The sequence below is a fragment of the Malus domestica genome, chromosome 16 (genome assembly GCF_042453785.1).
Source record: "Malus domestica chromosome 16, GDT2T_hap1".
Classification (NCBI taxonomy): Eukaryota; Viridiplantae; Streptophyta; class Magnoliopsida; order Rosales; family Rosaceae; genus Malus; species Malus domestica.
Window position 1 is genome coordinate 12,377,926 of NC_091676.1, and position 16,513 is coordinate 12,394,438.

The 16,513-nt window shown below is 36.2% G+C and overlaps 1 long non-coding RNA gene across 1 annotated transcript; it reads left to right on the top strand.

Moving 5' to 3' along the window:
• The first annotated feature begins 5,160 nt into the window (after positions 1-5,160).
• On the top strand, positions 5,161-8,997 carry LOC114822166 (uncharacterized). The gene is made up of 6 exons (XR_011576919.1): positions 5,161-5,261; positions 6,083-6,137; positions 6,966-7,236; positions 7,782-8,230; positions 8,323-8,403; positions 8,484-8,997. It is a non-coding gene; the product is annotated as an uncharacterized lncRNA (long non-coding RNA).
• Positions 8,998-16,513: the final 7,516 nt, after the last annotated feature.

Genomic DNA, 16,513 nt, shown 5'->3' on the forward strand with positions numbered 1-16,513 from the left:
AAATTTTACAATATATACAAATAAAAATAAAATAGAAAAAAAATTAAAAAAAATATGCATTGTGCGACGATACATTCATTCGTCGTGCAATGTGTTGAAAAGAATAAATTGTAAAGTAAAGGACATAAAATAAATAAATGGTAAACTTGCGCGACGAATACTTATTTTTTCATTGCGCAAATGACGTTTGCGCACCATCTTCGTCGCGCAATGGTGTTTGCGCGACGAATACCTATTTTGTCGCGCAATATCGTTCGTCCAAAAGTGAACTTTTTAATCTTGATTCAACCATGTGCAGATTGTGCCTCTGCACGCATCTCTTCAATTTTGCTCAATCCGTCATCCGTCACCTGTCATTTTCATTTTCTCTCAATTTCATCATCTAATACTCCCTCCATTTTCTTCTTTTTGTTGATCGAGCTATCTCGGTGTATCTGGTAAGCGTTTTTTGTCATTACGGTAAAAGTATTAATGTAAATTCATACTAACGCCATTAATTCTGTTGTCTATAGGGATATTGTGTGTGATTAGCGATTGGTGGAGAACGATTGAGAAGGTATTTTCTTCGTTTTATTTTTTAAACATATAAAACTAATTAAATTATGTTGAACTTAGTTTGTATTGTTTATTTTGTGTTGTGAAATTATATTTATATTATGTTGTTAAATTTGTACGTGACGTACAAATATGTGTTGTGATGTATGGAGTTAATTGAAATTAACTTCGTACTTGTTTTTTATTTTTAGTAAAACTTAGTTTCCTGTTCGAGGATTAGTTGGATTTCGTGCATGGATGCAAAAGCATGACTGCAGTCCAATTAATTCTTGAATTGTCCCATTATTTGAACAGTTTGTGAATGCACAGTTAGGATACGTAGTTTATGGTTGAAGGATTAAGTTTCGATTGTGGAGATTTCGGTATCATCTCTGTACGTTCTTCGGGTTGTACACCTGAAGAATTGTATTGAGATGCTACAAAAATTCATCCACGTCGAAATCTAATCTGATGTAACCGTAAATTACGTGACATGGAAAAAAATGCCAACCAAGAGTTATTCCCGGGGTGCGAGAGCTTTTCCGTTCTCATAGCCATTTGGAACTAATGCATGGAAAAATAAAGTATCGTATGTCGAACCAGTGTTTCGTTTACTTTTTGGGGGTTTTCAAGAGAATGCTTCCGAAGGACAATTGTTTGCCAAAAGACCATAGACACACACAAAAGGTGTTAAATGGTCTTGGATTGGGTTATGAAAAAATTCATACTTGCAAAAACAATTGTATTTTATTCTACAAAGAGAATAAAGCATTGGATAAATGCCCTGTATGCAATGAGTCGAGGTTCAAAATGATATCTCAGAATAGAATGACTAAGATCCCACAAAAAGTTATGCGTTATCTGCCCCTGAAACCTAGGTTGCAGCGATTGTATATGTTGACGCATACTGCCACAGACATGAGATGGCATAAGGAAAAACGGGTAAACAACGATGTGATGCGGCATCCTGCAGATGGGGAGGCATGGAAAGAGTTCGATCGAATGTTCCCCGAGTTTGCTGCTGATTCTCGTAACGTTCGATTGGGACTTGCCACTGAAAGATTTAATCCGTTTGGGGTTTTAAACCAACACCACAGTACTTGGCCGATTTTCGTATTTCCGTATAATTTGCCGCCATGGAAATGTATGGAAAAATAATACATGATGATGACTCTATTGATAACTGAAAATCCTGGTAAGTCAATCGATATATACTTACGGCCGTTAGTGGATGAGCTAAAAGATTTATGGACACACGGTGTGTGCACATACGATAAATGTACTAGCATGATGTTCACTTTGAGGGCTGCAGTGATGTGGACTGTGAACAATTTCCCCGCATATGCAATGGTTTCCGAGTGGAGCACTATGGGTTATATGGCATGCCCTGTATGCAAGAAAGACATAACATCTAGTTGGCACGCCAAAAAAGTTTGTTACCTTAGTCATCGAAGATGGTTGCCTTGGGACCACGAGTGGTGAGAGAATGATAAAGAGTTTGACGGGGAGAAAGAGCATCGTCTCAGACCCAGAGAATGGTCCGGTGCTCAGATTTTGGAACAGCTTAACCTTTTGGATTTTGCTCCTTTAGGGACCAATGTCAGTAGGACAAGACCTTCTACACATGAATTGGACGCATAAGTCCATATTTTTTGAGTTCTCGTATTAGTCCAAACTAAAATTAAGACACAACCTCGATGTTATGCATGTTGAGAAAAATGTATTTGACACATAGGTCAGCACAATTCTAGATATTAAGGGCAAGACAAAAGACACAATCAAAGCTCGTCTTGATTTGGAACGAATGGGAATAAAACGGGGTTTATGGATGAATAGGAACAATGATAAAGCCATAAGGGATCTTGCATTTTTTTCAATAAAACCGAATGATAAGAAAGAATTTTTAAAGCTTTTATCGTCTGTAAAGTTTCCCGATGGGTATGCTTCAAATATCGCACGTTGCGTGAATGTTGAAGGGGGTAAATTAGCTGGCTTAAAGAGTCATGACTATCATGTGGTTCTGCAACACTTACTTCCTGTGGGTATTCAACATCTCGCCGATGTAGTGAAACCAATCATGTTGTTGTCCAGTTTTTTTTTGCAATTGACGTCAAGAACGTTGCGAAAAAACGGACGTTAATCAGTTGCACCATGACATTGTGCAAGTTCTATGCAAGTTTGAAAAGATATTTCCTCCACTCTTTTCACAAGTATGATACACGTGATGGTTCACTTACCAAATGAGGCATTGCTTGTTGGACCAGTCAACTTTCAATGGATGTATCCAATAAAAAGGTATATATTCCTCGTCTTTTTTATTAATCAATATTAAATATATTACGATTAGTAATATGTGTATCATATCGTTTTCTTTTGGCAGGCTTCTTGGAGACTTGAAGAAAAGTGTACGAAACAAAGCAAAGCCCGAATGATCCATTATAAAAGCTTGAGTGGCATATAACGCGCTTACATTTTGTGGAATGTATTTAAAGGATGTTGAGACAACTTTCAATCGTCCTCCTCGCAATAATGACGAAGGTGTGAGAAAGGAGAAACTTTCAGTTTTTGCCCAAATTGCTCGACCATTCGGAGATCCTATTTGTGGCGAGTCATTTTCCAAGAAGGACATGGAGGTAGCACATTGGTTCGTACTCAACAATTGTGACGAGACACTGTCATACCTAGACGAGCATGAAAATATGATGAAGTAGGCACATCCTTTATATTTGTATGCCAAGAAATATTGTGAATTGTTTCCGCAGTGGTTTGTCGAATATGTAAATTTGAAGTGTTTTGTATTGGACATATATATTGTACCAATTAAGTTGCTCGAACTATCAAATTTAAACGTTTGTCTAATATTAGGTGAATCAACTGAAAGCATCGAATTCCCCCGCGTACACTGAAGAGTTATATAACTTGGCGTTCAAACGAATTCGCGTTGAATTGTACTCGGGTTGCCATGTCAATGGCGTCAAGTTCTTAGCAGGTGCACGAGATGACAAGTTGTGTACGCAAAACAACGATATTCATGTCCCCAGGGGAGGCGAAAGTACAGACATTGAATTCTATGGTAAACTAACAAGTGTCGTGCAATTGCTTTACCAAGACTGGTGCCAAGTGATCCTATTTAAGTGTCGATGGTTTAATACAAACCCAAATAGGAATGGAAGTGTGAAAAGAGATCATGGATTACTATTAGTGAACATTAGCAAAACTTGGTACGATGACGACCCTTACATCTTAGCAACCATGGAAAAATAAATTATGTATCTAGATGACCTTAAAGCCGGAAGGGGTTGGAAAGTTGTTCAGAAGATGGATCATAGGAACGTGTATGTTATACCAGAACAAAACCGTACTGACAACGACATCGACAATGTTGCTGACCAACGTCGAATCTTCGATGGAAAGTGGTGCGGAAACACTCCGAGATACTAATCTTATCTAAGAACCATTTCAGATAGAAGGAGTATCTTCAATTGAAATACCGATTCAGTCAATCATAATTGACCTCGGTAATATTGCACGATACGATGGTACAGTGCTTACAAACGACAATGGTGACGTACCTATCGATGATGAGGAATGAGACACTGAAAATGATGATAGCAACGAAAGTGAAAGTTATTATAGTTCGGATGAAGATTAAGGCAATATATTTGTAACTTTTTTTTTGTAAAACACATGAAATGGTTAATGCATTATATAGAGTGATGGAAAAAATGGTATAAATGATTCCCATTTTATATGTGAATTGCTTTGTAAATAAATTTGGTATGTTGGTATTTTATAATAAATTGTAAACAAAATAAAAAAAAATTAAAAACCATTTTAAAACATAATTGCATGACGCATAACAATTTTTGGTCGCGCAAGCTAGGCCTGGCAATTCCTGACACAACCCGATAACCCGACACGACAAGCAAAATATTAATTTTATAATTTTATAACCCTAAAAGAAATTACTATAATAATTATATATATTAATTTAACAATTTTATACCCCTAAAAACTATAAAAATTATATATATATATATATATATATTAAATTTAATTTAAAAAATTGGTGACCATTGGATTGACTTAAATATACATACCATTCAACTTCTTAAGTGTTATACGTACAAATAAATAAATTTAAATCTACTAAACTAATGGATACCACAAAATCTTATGTTATACTTAATGAAAGTATAAATAAACTCTAAGTGTTAGTGAATGTATCTTTTTGATGGGATACGCATTGTACGAAACTAATTTCAACGATTCAACCATCAAACTTGTTTGTATATGGTTCGAGATCGCATAAGCCGAAAATCACAGAAAACAAACATTCAAAAATCAAGTAACAGGACAAAAAATTTCGACGGTTATAAACAAAAAATCATGATTTAACAGTTATTTTAAATTTACGCGGGAATATTGCGTGACGAATACATATATTTCATCGCACAAAGTATATTTGCGCGACGAAATATATTTATTCGTCGCACAAGTGTCTGAAATTTCAATTAAGGTGCTTTCTTTTGGGGAAATTTTAAAAAACTTGCGCGACGATTGTTTAGCCTTGCGAGACAAAGACTCTTTCGCGCAAGACTCTATATTTTAACCCCCCCTTCTTCCCCTCACTTCCCTCTTCTTCCTTTTTCCCTGTGTGATACCCTCTCTCTCATTCATCTGTATCTCCATCTTTCTCTCGGCCGTCGCGACTTCGTCTCCAAGAGGTCATTTCCTCTTTAGTTTTTATTTTCAATTTTCTTTATTTACAAATTGGGGATTAGAATTAGGATTTTTTTTTTGTTTTCTTTTCTTTTTCAAATTGGGGATTAGAATTAGGGCAGTCGAGTTAGATTTAGGGTTCGTAAATTGGGGGTTACATTTAGGTTCTTAAATTAGATTTTTTAGGGTTCTTAATTGGGGTTAGCTTTTGATCTTAAATTAGGGGAACGATTTTGGGCAATGAGGTTAGATTAGGTTTTCTTAAATTGGGGGTTAGATTTAGGGTTCTTAAATTAGGGGTTCTTAAATTGGTGGCGATTGTCATACTGCAATCAAGTTTATGTCCAAGTGCTCAGGAAGGGTTATCATAGTGAGGGATAACAATAGGTTTCATAGGTTTGAAGATGGAAAGTGCACATGCGAAGATTAGTTCTGTAAACTTCCACATGCTTCCCTTTGTTTTTGTTTTCTCTATGATTGCACGTTGCTCTCTTCATCAAATATGCAGACATGAACACATCTAGAACATGAGTTCAGCGAGTTGGCATTTTTCATATTTCAAATTTTTGTTTTCTGGAGAAAAGGTTCAGGAATTTGGGATTTTTTTTTTCATCCAAATTTGTGTTTCCTGGAGAATGATATTGTGTTGTAAGTTTTTATATTCTAGATGGGTATTTATTTGCTCTCTTGAAGAAATTTGTTTATCTTTTTTGGATACTGGGTGAGGTTTTTTGTCAACGAATACTTTCATTGCTAATAATGTCATTCTTTAACAAAAATACTTTCATATGATAAGATTGTCATTCTTGATTTTTTAAATTTTCAGGAGAAAAATTCACTAGCTTTTGGACGTACACTTTGGTCACCTGCATTACTTTATGGTAATTTTAATTACTATTTCCATAATTTTGTTACTTTCCATTGCTTTCTAGTATTGTTGTTTGACTTCAAGTTCTAGTGGTCTGCTCGAAAGTAGTCCCCATAGATTTTGATATTGTTGTGGTTAACTTGCTTTTTTAAGGTTCATTTGATGAGAACTTACATATCAGAATTATATGCTTTGGTTACTCTCTTTTCATTGGTTTTCTGATTGTATTCATTGACCAATATTGTGCTTCGATTTTTTTAAATAGAAGGTTATCATCTCTGCTTCTAGGGAGATGCAAAAAAGGTTATCAGTTATCTTCTGCTTCCCTTTGTTTTAATTGTGTTATAGCACCTGTTATGTGTATTGGCGTGATATATTGGACTTTGTAATTCCTAAGATGCCTAATGCTTTCGTCTTCTAGCTATGATGCTTGTGTCCATGGTTATTGTTGAATATGTGCCATACTTTTTTGTTTCCATCCATTAACTTGGGTGCATGTTCTTGGTTTCTACCTACCCTCAAGGAGCCAAATTGCTAGCTTGTGACTTATTTGTCAATTGAATTCCCTGACATACACATAGCACGTACATACTAGATTTTGCCTCCAACTGCTCCTTTATGCTAGTTTCTTCTTTTAAGTTATAATTGTTGGGTCTATATCCTATATGAGTTGATTAGTTTGTGTATAGTACATCAGTTTTAAATTTTGTTTCTGCCAAACTTGAATTGGGTTTAGAATTAGGGTTTTTAAATTTCGTTTTAAATTTAAGTTGAAATTATTAGCATGTGTACGGTAAGTTAAATCTTAGTGTACGAAACAAATTGATTTCCAATTTTGTAGATGTCAAACCTCATTAAAACCCGAAGGGCGATGACTTCTACACCTAGTCCGACGACTACATCTACTACTGCCATCACTGCTCCGGCAAAGATGGACCATAGGCCAATTAATCTGGTTGACCCAGTTGGTCCTCCAGTCCCACAGGCGCAGGCATCGTCGACTTCTTTGGTGGCGTTGCCTGTTAGCACTCGACGTATTCACCGGCGCCCCCGCACTACGAACTAGATGTTGCCATTGGGATCCACAATTGATGCCTCGGGTACACGGCCAAGTATACAATCCTAATTCACTCCCTTATTCCCATGTTAACTGAATTTTGTTATTTTAGGTGTAATTTGTTAACTTATGTCATGTAAGGATTAAAAAGTTGTCATCGTTCCAAACCTTTTATTAAACTATTGTGATCATTGTGTTGGATGCGTATATTGTTTATGTTATTTTCAAGATTTTGGGAAATGTTTTAATTATAGGGGAGGTTATGCCAAAATTTTAGTAGGATTTGTTATTAGTTTTGGGTTAATGATTTATTTTTCATCTCTTTGCAACGAAGAAAAACACCCAGGGACCTTGTCGGCAATTGAAGACGGCCAAGGTCACCCGGGTGACCAACGGTCATATCCCAATCGAATACGATGAGTGACATCGGGCAGCATCAACGGCGGAGTAGCATAGTGCATTAGCCCATGACATTGGGCATGTCGTGCAGACCTTTTGCCCTAGCATTGCCTTTTTAATGCTTTTCATGTAAAATTTATATATTTATATTTATTACTGTCTTTTATTACTAATACTTTCAAAATATTTGTTACATTGCAGACAAACTACAATTTGGAGGACATGGACGAGGACATGTTCACGTACCTCAATCAGCTCTTCTCCGAACACTACAAGCAGTGGAAGAGTGACCTGCACCAATGTTTCCAGCAATTTGATGATCCGCAGGTCACTCTCGATGAGGGTTGTCCGAAGGAGTTGAAGGACCGACAAGATAGTTGGGTTTGACTTTGTGGTCATTTTCAGGAGCCAAGCTTATGCTGCGTTTTTTATTACGACTTCTTTTGTTTTACTTTTTTTTTAATTTTTACTAATGTTTATTATTATTTTTTATTATTATTTTCTTAAAGTATTACAACTAATACGTTTATTTTTTTTTATAACAAAAGAAGGCGAAGGCGAAGGCGAACAAGATCAATCAGGAGAATAAGACTCTTCTCCACCATTCGGGTTCGAGGCCTTTCTCTTATAGGATGGAGGCGCGACGGAAGGTATATATTACATCTTTCATTTCCAATTTTAAAATGCCGCTAATAAATTTTTTTTTTCTTACTAACATTTTCCTTATTTTTTTCGATTTCAGAAGGGTTCAAAATTTCCAGAGATTGACGTCTTTGCTAACATTTATGTTCGGCCTAGGAATGAGTTGACCGAGTCCTTTCATGTAAGTAATTTCTTATGCATTCAACATTTATACTAATTATTTCAAATTGTTTTCTATTAATAATCCTTTTTTTTTCACAGGCGACTATGGTGGAGAAAAGTCAGTCGGTGCTTCAAGAGTCCGCCTCCTAGCTTCTCTCGGACACGCCTATTGAGTATGTGGATCCCCCTGAGAATGCAGGGTTTCACATCATGACAGAGACGTTGGACCAGACTTTCGGTCGGAGACCAAGGACTTATTGTCGGGGGATGGAAAATGCCAAGCGGCGAGAGAGTAGAGCCTCGTCATCCTAGCAGTCAAATGGCCAGGTTACGGCTTTGACGCAAGAAGTTGCTAGCCTAAGGAGTCAGCTAGCATCTTACAAGTCTCAAATGTCGATGCTTGTACAAACCCTCAGTTCCTCCGGAATACATCTCCCATGTTTATCTACATCATCGCCCTCACAGCCCTTCCACACTGAGCAAGCACAGCAATCAGGCTCGTCGACCTCTGACCCCGTCCCCAACCAGCAGCAAGATCCTTTAAACGACATTCCTATAGATTTTTCCGCTTTTTTTTCATAGTTTTGTTCCTGCTTTCTTTTAAAACTTTATATTTGTACATACATTTTTTTTATATTATAAATAAAAATTGTTTTTTTATATATTAATTTGCTTTTTTTTGTCATTAGTATGAAATCTTTTTTTTTCTTTTTTTTCTTTTTTTTTGATAAAAATTACATTTGCGCAACACTGACCAGTCGTCGCGCATTACCAAGTGCCTCTAACATTTTTCGTCATGCAAACTTTTCGAGACAAACTAGTCACAAAGTGCACTTGTACCCTTTTATATCGTAAGACGAAAACCTTCGTTCGTATAACTTTAGCCCGACGAGTAATAAAGCGTCGCACAATTTTTTTTTGCATGACGAGTTTGAAATTGTTCGTCGCGCAATGTCTTTTTTCACGACAAAATACCAGCTTTTTGGTCAAAATGCAATCCTAAAGAAAACTAGGGTCTTTTTCCCATTAATCTAATGGCAATCATAAGAAAACTAGGGTCTTCTCTTATTTACAATTTAAAACTGGGTTTTTGGGCACGCAACGATTTGGGTGCCAAGGAAGAATTCGGGTTGGCTGTGATTCAATTAAATGGTGCCTCACAAAGCCGTGGTTGCGGGTTTCTAGAGCTTAAATGCTCAATCCCTTGCAAATATATGGGGTTTGTAGCTTATCTGATGTTCAATAAATTTGGGGAACATGAGATAGAAGCCTATGTGAGAGTTCATGTGCTATGCGGGCTATCTGGGGAACAAGTAAAGATGCAGGGCGCTGAAGTAGTGAAGATCTTTGAGAGCGATGACGAAGGTTTGATGCAAGAACCTGACATTGTGAAAATAAGATTCAATTTTCATTGGATGCTCAAGGTAATGGTGGGGATTCTCGTACATGACCAGGGGGTAAGCTCTGTGAATTGTAGCTCCTCTAGGTTTATAAATTCTATCTCTAATCTTTTTATCTTTAGACAAAATGAGGATAGATGGATAGTTATCTCTAGTATTAATTTTATTGACTCTATGTTTGATGATGATGAGTCCTTTATCATGCCATGTCACAATAATCTTGTTTGTGATTATAAAAGTGTTAATTTTGATTTCTTTGATGTTACGAATGATCTTGCTTTATACCTAGTTGTTGATATGTCAAATGTGAAAAGTGAGGAGGCTGAATCTAAGGAGAACACTAGAAATATGGTTTATGCTTTTCTTAAAGTAGAGGTTGGCTCTATGAGTGCAGGGCCCAAAATAGGAATGATGAGTCCAAAGAAAAGAGTATGTGAAGTGGATGCTGTTAAAAATGGGCCTAGTGGTGGTGACCCTCATGCCACTATTAGGATACTGAGTCCAAAAAAGAGAATCCAATAGGAAATTGCAATTAAGGAAGAGTTTAGTTATCTTGAAGAATTAGATTGATTAAGTGTCTTGCATGGAACTGTAGGGGTATTAGGAGAAATGAATTTCCTAGTAATTTTAATTTTATATGTAGTTTAGCTAAATTGGACATTTTTTGCTTGATGGAGATTAAGGTGGATGTTCATAAGGTCCCTAGGAACTTTTATTCCAAGTTTTTTGACAATATTTTTTTATTTGATCCAATTGGCCGATCTGGAGGCCTCTGCTTATGTTGGAATAGTACTAAGGCTTTTGTTAGTATAATTTCTTCCTCTCCGAGATATATCCATTGTTCTATAAAGGACTTAGTTACTAATTTAGAGCAATTAGTTACTTTCATTTATGCCTTTCCCCAAAAACATATGCAGTGTGACCTGTGGGAGGAGGTCCTCAAGTTAGATCCAATTCATAATCCTTGGTGCTTAGTTGGAGATTTTAACAATATTGTTGAGCTTTCAGAGAAGGTTGGGGGTAAGCAAACCCATACCACGGACATGAACAATTTTATCAATTTTCTTAATCGTGGCAACCTTTTGTCTTTAAATGTGTCTGGAGTTCCTTTTACTTGGACTAATTGTCATACAGATCATACGGTTGTTTTCAAGAGATTGGATAGGGTGGTGGCTAACCCTTTATGGTTAAATATGTTCCCTAATTATCATTTGCATACCTATCCTATTTTTGGTTCTGATCATAGTTCTATTTTATTATCTCTAAATTCTAGTGAGGAGAAGAATAACTACTTCTCGTTTAAATTTGAGGCTATGTGGCTTAATCATCCTCAGTTTAAAACGTTTTTGCAAAATTTTGGCATTGTGACCCTAGTATTAATCCTAAAGATAAATTCAGAGTGTGTGCTGGTAAGTTTAAATTTCTAGTTTGTAAATGGAACAAGGACACTTTTGGCAATTTAAAGGAGAAAAAGAAAGAATTGTTATATAAAATTGATGAGCTTCAAAAACAAATTATGTTTAACAACTCTGTTGATTTGATGATGGAAAAATCTCTGTGAGATGAATTGAATCATGTGTTAATTTGTGAAGAAATTATGTGAGCCCAGAGAGCTAAAACTAATTGGCTGCAACTTGGGGATAAGAATACTAAATTCTTTCAAACTGTGGCTACTATTCGTTAAAAAAAAGAAATGAAATTACAAAAGTCAAAGATGAGAATGGTTTTTGGTGGTCTGTTGGTCAGGGCCTTGAACAGGTTTTTGTGCACGATTTTAAAAAGCACTTTTCCTGTGACAGTCCTCCCTCGGATGCTTACCTAAGTAATTTAGCGGATATCACTCAACCTTGTGTTTCTAATCATCATAATGAAAGTTTGTTGTCTCTTGTTACAGATGAGGAAATTTGGGATGCTGTGAGTAGTATTGGAGCTCTTAAAGCCCTGGGTCTTGATGGTTTAAGTGTGGCCTTTTTTCATGGTTGTTGGGACCAAATTAAGGGCTCTGTTTCCTGTTTGGTCAAAGATTTTTTCCAAAATGGTTCCAGCTTAAGACTCATAAATCATACTAACATCACTTTAGTTCCTAAAATATATAATCCGGAAAATGTTAGCAACTATAAGCCTATTAGTTTGTGTAATGTTGGTTATAAAATTTTCACAAAGATCATCATTAAGAGACTAAAACCTCTATTAGATCTTTGCATCTCTCAAAATCAAGGTGTTTTTGCTCCGGGTATAGCCAATCAGGATAATATTCTTATTGCTCACGAAATGTTTGCTGATTTCAATAGGATGAAAGGAAGAACTGGAGCTATGGGTGTCAAGCTGGATCTGGAAAAGGCATATGATTAGTTAAACCGGGATTACATTCGGTATGTTCTTCTTAGATTTGGTTTTCATAATCATTTGGTTGAATTAGTTATGGAATGTATTACTTCTCCTTCCTTCTATGTGCTTATAAATGGGCGACCTCATTGTTATTTTTATCCGAAGTAGGGAATTCGACTAAGGGACCCCTTGTCCCCTTATATTTTCATCATTTGTATGGAACCGTTAAGTAGACAGCTTAATACCCTAACAAATAACCCAAAGTCTCATATTGGTATTTTGTCCTCACCTAGAGGATTTAAAATCTCCAATCTAGTGTTTGCTAATGACTGTCTCCTGTTTGCTAAGGCCACGCCGAGGGGTGCGAGGAATATTCTTCAAATCCTTAATATGTTTTCTAAAACGGCAGGCCAACAAATAAACTTTCATAAGTCGTCCTTGTATTTTTTCAAGAATACCACTTCTCCAACTAGAATTGATATTGTTAATATTTTACATATTCAACATAAAACTACTATTGTTAAGTACCTAGGAATTCATAATATTGTTTTCTAGAAAGACCAAGTTAATGGTAATGAGTTACTTAAGAGGGTTAAGCAAAATTAGCTGGTTGGAAAGCAAGCACTCTTTCAAGAGCGGGGAGGCTTACTTTACTTAACTCTAATCTAACGGGTATGCCTAATCATGTTATGTCTTGCTTTAAGTGTCCTGACAAGATTGTCAATAAGCTTACTAAAGAGTGTAGGGATTTTTTTCTGGGGTAAGGACAAGAAAATCTATCCAGTGGCTTGGAATTCGGTCTATGCTCCTAAGAAAATGGGAGGTTTGGGAGTTAGAAGACTTGATCATTTTAATAATGCTTGTCTCGCTAAGTTGGGTTGGAAGGTAATGACTAACGAGGATAACTTGTGGGTGAAGTTAGTAAAAAGTAAGTACCATAGAAAGGAAAATTTTCTAGATAATAAAATCATTCTTTTTACTTGGAAAGGTATCTTGAAAAGTAGGGATGTTATTCTTAAGGGTATGAGATGTAGAGTGGGTAATGGTAAGGACATTTTGTTATGGTCCCACAATTGGGTTTTTCCTTACCCATTGTTCCATCTCTTACCCAATATTGACAACCAAAACATTAATTGGGACTTGAAAGTTAATGAATTTATTGATAATTATTGTTGGGATAGGAGAAATCTTTCGCAAGTGGTTAGTAATGAAATTGTGAGGAAAATTTGCAATATTACAATTCCCTTGCAGGATTCCAAAGATGTACTAGTTTGGGGTCCAAATACAAATGGTAAGTTCTCTGTTAAATCAGCTACTTGGATCCATAAAGGGACGTTGACTCAATCTACAAAGCATAAGTTAATTAATAAGATGTGGAAACTTAATATTCCTCCTAAAGTTAAGATGTTTGCGTGGTTGTTCATTCATGATAGACTTCAAACTAGGAAAAGATTAAGTTATATTGTAATTAATAGTGATAAGATGTGTCTTTTTTGTAATTCCATAGACGAGGACCAAATGCATTTATTTTTTAATTGTGGTGTCACTAAATTGATTTGGGACCCTTGTTCAATTAAGTTGGGCAATTTCACTAATACTAACTTCGACTCAGCAGTAGACTGGCTAAATTCTTTAAAGCATGTTGATAAGGAAGCTCCTAGTGATTTGAGCTTGTGTTTGCTCCTTTGTTGGCAAATTTGGAATGACCGTAATAATATGGTGTTCAGAAATGTTTTTCCCATCCCAGCAAGATCTAAGTTATTGGCTATTTCTATGGGTGAGCGATATCTTAAAGCCAATGTTAAAGGTTTAAGAAGAAATACTAATGATACTTCCACAATTGTTAAATGGCATCCGCTAGATAAGAGTTTTGTTAAGTTAAATTTTGATGGTTCTGTGGCTGGAGACAAGGTTGCGTCGAGTTTTGTCTTAAGGAATCATAATGGACAGATTATTAGAGGTGGAGCTTTAAATCTGGATGGTGCCACTATTTCTAAAGTGGAGGCTAAGGCTCTCAGAGAGGGCCTCTTTTTGCTCAGAGGAATGGCTATAAAAAGATTATGATTGCAGGTGACTCTAAGTTGGTCATACAGTCAGTGTTGGACCGGGGTGCGACACCATGGAATATGGTTCCTAATATTGAAGATATCAAGTGGACGGTGACCAATTTTGATTGCATTGACTAGAAGCATATTTATAGAGAGGCTAACTTTGTGGCAGATGTCTTCGCTCGCCATGGCCTTCTTATTACTGATTGTCATATTTGGAATCATTGTATTCCTTCATTTGCTCTTCATACTCTTCAATCTCACTTGACACTTGGTAGGTGCTAGATGGTTGGAGCTGGCTACTGTATATATTATTAATGGGAAAAGGATCCTCGCCGGATCATTTTTCTGGAGATTCCGGGAATCCCATGATCGTGACCGTACGATACACGATGAACGGTCACGATATTTAAATTTTAAATATAAATAATACCTAACGAAAACTGACCACACGATATACAATGAACGGTCACGATCATGGGATCCCCAGGAAAAGGATACGGCGAGGATCTTTTTCCTATATCACTTCCAACTCCAATATGTTGAGACTTGAGAGTGAATTATATACCGAGGAAATGATGAATTTTGCATGCCCTTATAAATAATTGAGCTACTCTCCATATTGCTAATTGGTTTTATAGTGGAATCTCAAATTTCTTCATGGTATTACAGCAGGTTGTCCCATGGGTGAAGTCTAACGCCACACGTGCTCACGTCACCCAATTTGTGTTGTCCACTTGCTATGCTTAAAAATTTGCCACATGTAAGAGGGCGTGTTGAGAGTGAATCTTACATCAGGGAAAGAACAGGCCTTACATGTGCTTATAAGTAATTGGGTTACTTCTCATATTGCCAATTGATTTTATGGTAGAACACAACTTTCTTTATAGTATCAGAGCAGGTTGTTCCATTTGTGAAGCCCAACGGCCACACGTACTCTACATGACCCCATTTATGTTGTCCATGTATTAGGCTTGAAAATTTGCATATGAGGGGGTGTATTGATAGTGAATCCTTCATCGGAGAAAGTTTATAGTGGAACCCCAATTTTCTTCATGGCATCAGAGTAGGTTGTCCCACATGTGAAGTTCAACAGCCACACGTACTCCATGTCACCCCATTGGTATGGTTCACGTATTAGACTTGAAAATTCGTCACACAGACGTATTGAGAGTTAATCCTTCATTGGAGAAAAGAGGAACTTTGCATGTGCTTACAAGTAATTCGACTACTTCCCATATTACCAATTAATTTATGATGAAATATCAACTTTCTTCACAGTACACAATATAAATGCACTCTTTTTTCTATACGGATCGAAACTCAAAAGCATCAAGCAATTTCGTTAGATAACAGGAGCATCAAGTAATTTATATGGCAGAAATCCGTACGTCTTGAGGAAAGTCGCTTGGATGTACTAGAAAACTTGTAAATGCAAAACTTGTTCCAATTTCCTTCAGATACATAAATTATTAGACGAGTGAAAACTATGTGTTCTTGGGCCTGTTTTTCACAATGACCAAAGTCAAGCAACTTTCAAAACTGGTAGGTCTTGACCGTTTTGGTGTCATATCGCCTAAGATTCTTATCAATTCTAAAAAAAACAAATTCATGAGTTATAATATAGTTAAATAACCGTTTTATGATGAAGCAAATAGTGTTAATAACCATTTCACAGGTTATAACATATGAATTGACTGGTTATACTAAGTACCACATAATAATCTTTCCCAAAATGGGATCAAAAATGTTTAGCTAGAATAGAAGATGGTTAAGCTCATTCAGACTAGGATGGCGTTCGATTAAGTAGCATTAGAAAAATTAATGTATGCTACCAAAAGACAGCTGCATGTATAATCAATTCACGTGCTATAATACTGGTTGATTCTTTTTACAATTATAGAGGCCATTCGACATTAATAACTCCGATAAGAACATAAAACTTATTTTATCCTACTAAAACACAGTTATGTAAGTAGTATAACTAATCTCCCACAAATGGGGTCCAAATATCTTTATCTAGAATATAATATAAGATGGTTAAGCTCATCCAGAACCAGGCTAGCACACTCAAGAAGCAGCATTAGGGAAAGAAAAAAAGAGACTCAAAATTAGTTTATTAAAGTTTTGGAGTACACACTTTAAAATCTTCCTGTGAAAGAATCTGCAACTCCAATCTCCATCAACCTTTACGACTAAAATGAAAGAAGGTTCATGCTTTCCAACCCTAAATTTTTGTGATTTGCATGTGTGAAAACACCCATCTTTGCTTGTGCCAAAAGGATTCCACAATATTAGTGGAACTCCAGTTAAAACGTCGAAAGCTAAGTCTCAATGAAAATGTAAACAAAAT